Here is a 6223-nt window from a genome sequence, read left to right on the forward strand (position 1 = left end):
GAGGCGCGTTCTTTCTGGAGTTTTTTGGACTCTGTTTTCTGCTCATATCGGGTCTGGTTCAGCACTGCCATGAAAAATGATGTCACTTCTTGCAGGTGGAACAGTGATCTGATGTTTGTGCCATTCTTCTAACTTCTGGCAGTTCCTCACTATATGACCAGGGTTTTTGCAGAAGTAACAAGGTCCTGGGGTTATGCTGGCAGGCATCACAGCCATGGTGTTACTTTGTTGCTGAGAGTTCAGGTTGAGAGCAGCTAGGATCTCCGTGAGCTTTTGCTCTCGTGCTTCTGCCTGGGCTGCCAGTGCAGCTGCTTGTGTTGTTTGGACTGTGAGTGCCTTTTCAGTTTGTTCTCCCAGAGCTTTTCCAAGTTCAGTCGCTTGGATCGTAGCTACCTGCTGAGGACTCCCAATTTTGTTGCAGGCATCTATAATTTCAGGCACCGTGGGTTTCTCTTTTCCCAGGGCTTTGATAACCCTTTTACATTCTGCGTTGGCATTGTTTTCAATTATATCTCGTATCATTACTGGGCGAGCTATGTCATCACTACATTGCCTTTCTGCTGCTTGGATTACTCTGTCCACAAATGCAGTGACAGGCTCAGACAGTTCTTGGGTAATCAGATTATAAGCCTTTTCAAAATTCCCTGCAGGCTGAATTTGCAAAAAGGCTCTATGGGCCGTTTTCTTAATGTCTTCTAATGCTATTCTGGGTAAATTCACCTGTTCCTCGTTTCTATTGTCGGGGTGATCACCTGTTAGTTTCGATATGGTGAGTGTACGGAGATCTGTATTGGTACTCTGCCTGTGAATAGCTAATATTTCTGTGAGCATTCGTTTCCATTTTAATTCCCAGAGCATGTATTGCGAATCTGTGAGAGTTATGCCGGCAAGATTTTTACAGTCATTTGGTGTGAGGGTATGTCCTTCTAATGTACTTTTCAGTAGCTGTTTAAAATATGGTGAAGAAATGCTGCTGTCCTTTATTGCTTTTCTTAATTCTTTAATTTCATGAGATGGAATGGCAGTCCATGTTCTAGGGCCACCTGCCTGTTGGCTGAATATCACTGGCATAGCTAATAAATTGAGGTTTTCATCTTTGCAAATTTGTCTTCTTATCTCCTGCCAGTTTGTCCTTTGACTATTATTATAATATTTCTGGGAGTTTAATTCTGGCGAGTTTTCAGGATACAGTGTCTCATCTTGAAGTGGGAATGTCTTTTGTATAGGGGGCAAAGAATTAGCATTTGCATGTGTAAAATAGTTCTCTGTCTGTCCTGTATTTATTAATGTGGATGCACCAGCTCCCCCTCTGTCTTGCATAATGTGCGTGCCAAGTGGCTGTGGCAGGGCTGTGCTGGTTATGTCGCTTAATGAAGGCGGCGGGGGTACTGGAGGGATGTGGTGCACCAGATCGCGGACTGCGGAGGGATCCATCGGTGATAAAGCTGTATGCGTTGTATGAAGATCCGGTTTAGGGAGAACCGCGAATGAATACAGCTGGAATCGGGCTTTAGGACCCAGGGAGGACGGAGGCTGTGAAAGCAGCGCATGCGCAGGAGGCGCTGGTGGGTTCTGCGCATGTGCGGTGTCAGTTCCCGGCGCGGCATGGACGATGATAGTGGCTGGAAAGGCGAGCGAACTTTCCGCTCCGGCAGGGGGCTGGAGAGGCCGTTCGGTGCCGGTAGAAGCGGGCAGTGGAGCCGTGTCCGGGGTGGCTGAGGCGGGAGGTGGAGGCGAGGCCGCCGTGCTCGGCAGTTCTGAAGCGGGAAGCTGCGGTGGAGACGGCGTGGCCTGATCCTGCCCAATGGCGGCGAACGGCGACTGTGCCGCGCCCGGCATGGGCGCGCTGGGCGGACCAGGGGAGGGGAGTCGAGGCTGCGGTGCGGCCGCGCCAGGAACGGAGGGGCGGGCGAGGGCCGGCGTCTCTGCGGGCGGCCCCGGCGGAGGCTGATACACAGTATGTGGGCACCAGGTGGCTGCGGGCCGAACCGAGGCGGCCGCCGGGATCGGCTCCAGGGGGATGCGGGACGGCTTGGGAGGTGGGGTCCTCCCGTCTCCCGGCGCTGGGAACGGCAGTGTGGCTGCAACATGCGGGGATGGAATTTCTGGCACTAACGGCGCTTGTGGATTTGGGATTGATTCGGCCACGTGTGCTTGTAAGGCATTCGCGATGATGGTAGCTGCCGCCATGAGGGGTTCGGCCGTGCTCGCGGGGGGCAGGGGAGGGGCAGCCGGGCCGGCGGGAGCGAAGGGGGTGGTCGGGGTCGGCATGACGCCAGCAGCGGGGGGCGGGGCCGCGACGGTGGCGGGTGGGTGTGCAGGGGCGGGGCCGAGGGGCGGGGTCGAGGCGATGACGTTGGCAGGGGCGGGATCCGCGGTTACCGAGGGAACAGGGGCGGAGGAGGCATTCGGGGCGGGGATGACGCAGCCGAGGCAACGGGGCGGACCCGACAGGGTCGAACACGGTAAGGGGCGGGGTGGGCGCGGACACAATAGGGGCGGAGACAACGGCTGGGGTCGCGAGGACTGGGTCCGGAACTGCGAGGGCGGGGAGAGGGGCCGCGGAAGCGTGGGGGGTGGTGACCGCTTGCATGCCTGGGGCTGGACACGTGGCAGGGAGAGGGCCCGGGGTGATGGCGGCCGGGGGCGACTGTTTGTCGGCGAAAAGCTCTACTAGCGCTCTACAGGCTGGTACCAGCTCTGCGGCAGCCATATCTCGGCGGGATATATGATTAAAAAGCTTTATCCCGACTTTGTCCCAAAAGTCTCTGGTGAAGATTGCAGAATGATCAGTGTTTGGGAAGTTAATCAAAGTCCATTCTAAAAGATTCTTTAACTCCTGCTTTGGCAGGTTATTTTGACTGGAGCTTAATAAATGCTTTAGTTGCTTATAGAGAGCTCTCTCGTGAGCAGAGTGAGTTTGTCCCGTTATTAGAGTCGTGTACTAACGTCGGTATCGCTGATACAGCGTGATCTGTGATCCAACATGCGGCGTGGACGCTGGCCAGGCAATTTCGCGACGCGCAGGACGCTGTATTCCCGGTCCCCTCCTCTGAGCTGCGCTTTTAGGCGTCGCTGGGCAACAGCTTAGCGCGCTCGGGACCTTCCTCGACCCACACACTTCGAGCTTCAGCGCAGGCGATGCTAAGCAGCGCTCGGCTGTGCTCGAGGGATGTCAGGCTTGTCCTTCTAGAGCTCGGCTTCCCTTGCTCCAGGACTGCCTCGACAGATTTTTTAAGACCTCCAGCTCGTAACGCTGCGCTGCAACGCACTGCCGTGCTCACGATACCGAGAAAGCAATTAGGAGTAGTTTTTTAGTTACCGTCCATGAAGGAGTTTCCCACAGCTGAAGAAGCCGAGTCGGCCCTTGAGACACGTTGATGGCTCCACTCTGTAGGAATTGCTGCCTTGGGACAGTCGGGACAAACTCAGGCGCGCTCTGTATTCTGGTCTTAAAGTTTGCAGTTTATTTCGTAGGGCGTGGGTGTATAAATAAGGCCCTGCAAGGAACTGCAGCCGCAGCTCAGAGCGGGATAGAGCGAGAGTAAGAGAGCTTAAGAAAGTAAGACCGAAGAGAGAGATTTTCCTGTTTACAATACAATAAATCTTCTTCTATGTTGAATATTCTAATTTCCACTAACCAATCTAATACAAGATACAATTCTCTAACATTTGCATGCAACCTATAGGAATCACTATATTACCATGTTTTACTGCTTTTCTTATCCTTAAATTTTATCTGGGACCCTTCCTGCCGTGCCTAGGGAGGATGTCTGTTTGCTTTTTGATATTTGCAGCATCTAACATTATTTAAACAAAGGGGCCTTCAGGCATTCAGTTGCTTTCAGCCACACAGTCAAAAATTGCTACCATTTCTATTTCGCTTATATTTTCCATATTCTCAAAGTCTTTTGCTAGGCACTCGTATTTATAAGGTTTCCCTAATTCATCCTTCCCAACATTTCCCCCTTTCTGTTCCACCAGTAAAATTCTCTTCATAGACTCTTATCAAATGCATGGCAAGCAAATCATCAAAAGCAACAATATGACTAAAACATAAATTCTGGTTTTCACTAAATTCTTAAGCCAGCCAGTAAGCCCCCATCCCCCAAGTATATGTCCAAGCCAATCGCTATCATCTACAACTCTTAGTTTGATGACACTATCTTGAAGGGCCTGTATGCTAGTGTGAATAGACTGAAAAATTGTCAGACAGATTCATGCAGCATAAGCCTTTAAAGTCTTTACACCCATGTCTTGGCAGTCCTACTTCTGTTCTTGTCTTGGTCACCAGGGTTGGATGGCAATTTAGGCAATTTTTCTTTTCTCTGGGCCTTATTCTCTTGGAGGCGCTAGATGTTTGTCCAGACAAGCAGGTACCTACTTCGAACTTGTTGGTGATAAAAGACATGCATACTTTCTCCCTAGGTTAGTAAATTAGCTAGGTCTTATAGTTGTATATTCAGTTAAAGATCTTTATGTAAAAACTTTTAGAAATTGTCTCTGCACATGCAAATCTTCAAAGCAGTATCACTCCTCTAGGGATCAAATTTGATTTGACTTGATTTTAAAATTTTTAGTGTAGATATTAGTGTAAACGTTATTGAGGAGCCATAGTCCCCCTTTTGTTTTTTAACATGGTGTGTTAACATGAACATGAAGGCAACATAAAAAGAAAAACTATATGTGGCAAAACAATAAACTTACACTAAGCAGATAATAAATGCAATTAGTAGTACATGAGAAATAGAATGGTGATTTAAAACAATGCATTATCAATTCCCTAAATACTGTACCATTACTCAGAGTGTGTAGTAACTGGCAAGCCTCATTTTAGAGTGAGAGCTTGGAGAACCATTCCTGGGTAAGATTTCCAAGTTCCCTTCAAAAGGAGTTCCAGTTATTAGAGGTCCAAATTCAGCAAGTCAAATCGACTTGAGTACAGTTTTCGTGCAGAAAACACTTGGATTTGTTGGTTTACTGCTTGACCAGGTAAGGCTAGGACTTGGCTGGGGCCCAGGCCTTAACTGAAAGAGTCTCTAATAGAATCTAAAATCTTCTCAGTAACAGTAGTTAGGAATGTTTCTTAAAATAATACCTGTCTTGTAGATAGCTATACAATGGTATGTAAAGATTTATAAAGCAGCTGGCTTTGTAATTTATCTTTAGCTAAGTAGTAATAAAGCAAAAAAAGCATTAGCTTACAACTAATAACAGTCATAATACAGAATTGTTACTCATTCTTCAGTGCTACCTGTGAAAAATAAAATAGCAGATATTGTTCTTATTTATATAACAAAATAGCTGTGTCTTGTAATTTAAACAAGTATATTTCAACAGCACCTAAAATCAACTTTGCTGAAAATTCACTTAAATGTAACAGAAAATATACTTAAAAGAACTTAAAGTTAACATCACTGAGACTAAACAAAAATTGATCTTAACAAAATTAACTTTAGATTGTATCATTACAAAAAAAGTTACTGAAAACTTGGTATACAAGAGTAAACAACATGCAGGTAAACAACTGTACTGAAATAACAGCAACATGGATTTACTGGAGGGATTAAACTGCTTTTTAAGATTGCCTGTAAGATAGATTTGAGTTTGGCTTAATAAAAGTAATGGGATACAAATATTGAAGGCTAAGACAATAAAAATTTAGTTATATAATACTGCTATGAGTTTTAGACAAGTAACTTATTTAGGTAAGTGGGTGTGTAAGACTGATACTTGAATACAAACTAACAAAGCCAGGGATTTAGATTATTCTAAAGAATAAGCTACTGTTTACTGTATTTGTAGTCTATCAATATACTTAAACTGTTTTGATATCAAGTCTAATTTCAATGTAAATGCAGCAAAGAAAAATAATTACACTTAAATTGCTAAATAACTGTACAGAAAGATTCACAATAAAATTACTTTGTTAAAACTGTAAAGTAAAAGCAAGCAACTAGTAAAGCTGGAAGTGGAGTTTCATGTACTAATTATAGCTAAGTATTACATTACTGCAGATAAAGTTCAAAGTTTGCTTTGAATATGAGTAAAAAAATGTTGAATTTGCAACTTAGTTAATTACTCTCAGCAAATCATTAACTCTTGCTGTGTTACCGATATGTAGGAAGACACCACATCCACAGAAACACCTTTGAGTCTTTTTAGTAACAATCCTGTTAAAAATCACAAGTCACAGGTTATTGAAATGAGAAGGTAAATTTTA

At 45.7% G+C, this 6223-nt stretch overlaps 1 protein-coding gene across 6 annotated transcripts in view; it reads left to right on the forward strand.

Annotated features, from left to right (window-relative positions):
- Positions 1-6223, forward strand: part of LOC148220178 (protein FAM219A-like) — a 193651-nt gene that overhangs the window by 107671 nt on the left and 79757 nt on the right. The window lies entirely within an intron of this gene.

This window comes from Sturnus vulgaris, chromosome W, assembly GCF_052056855.1.
Source record: "Sturnus vulgaris isolate bStuVul1 chromosome W, bStuVul1.hap1, whole genome shotgun sequence".
NCBI lineage: Eukaryota > Metazoa > Chordata > Aves > Passeriformes > Sturnidae > Sturnus > Sturnus vulgaris.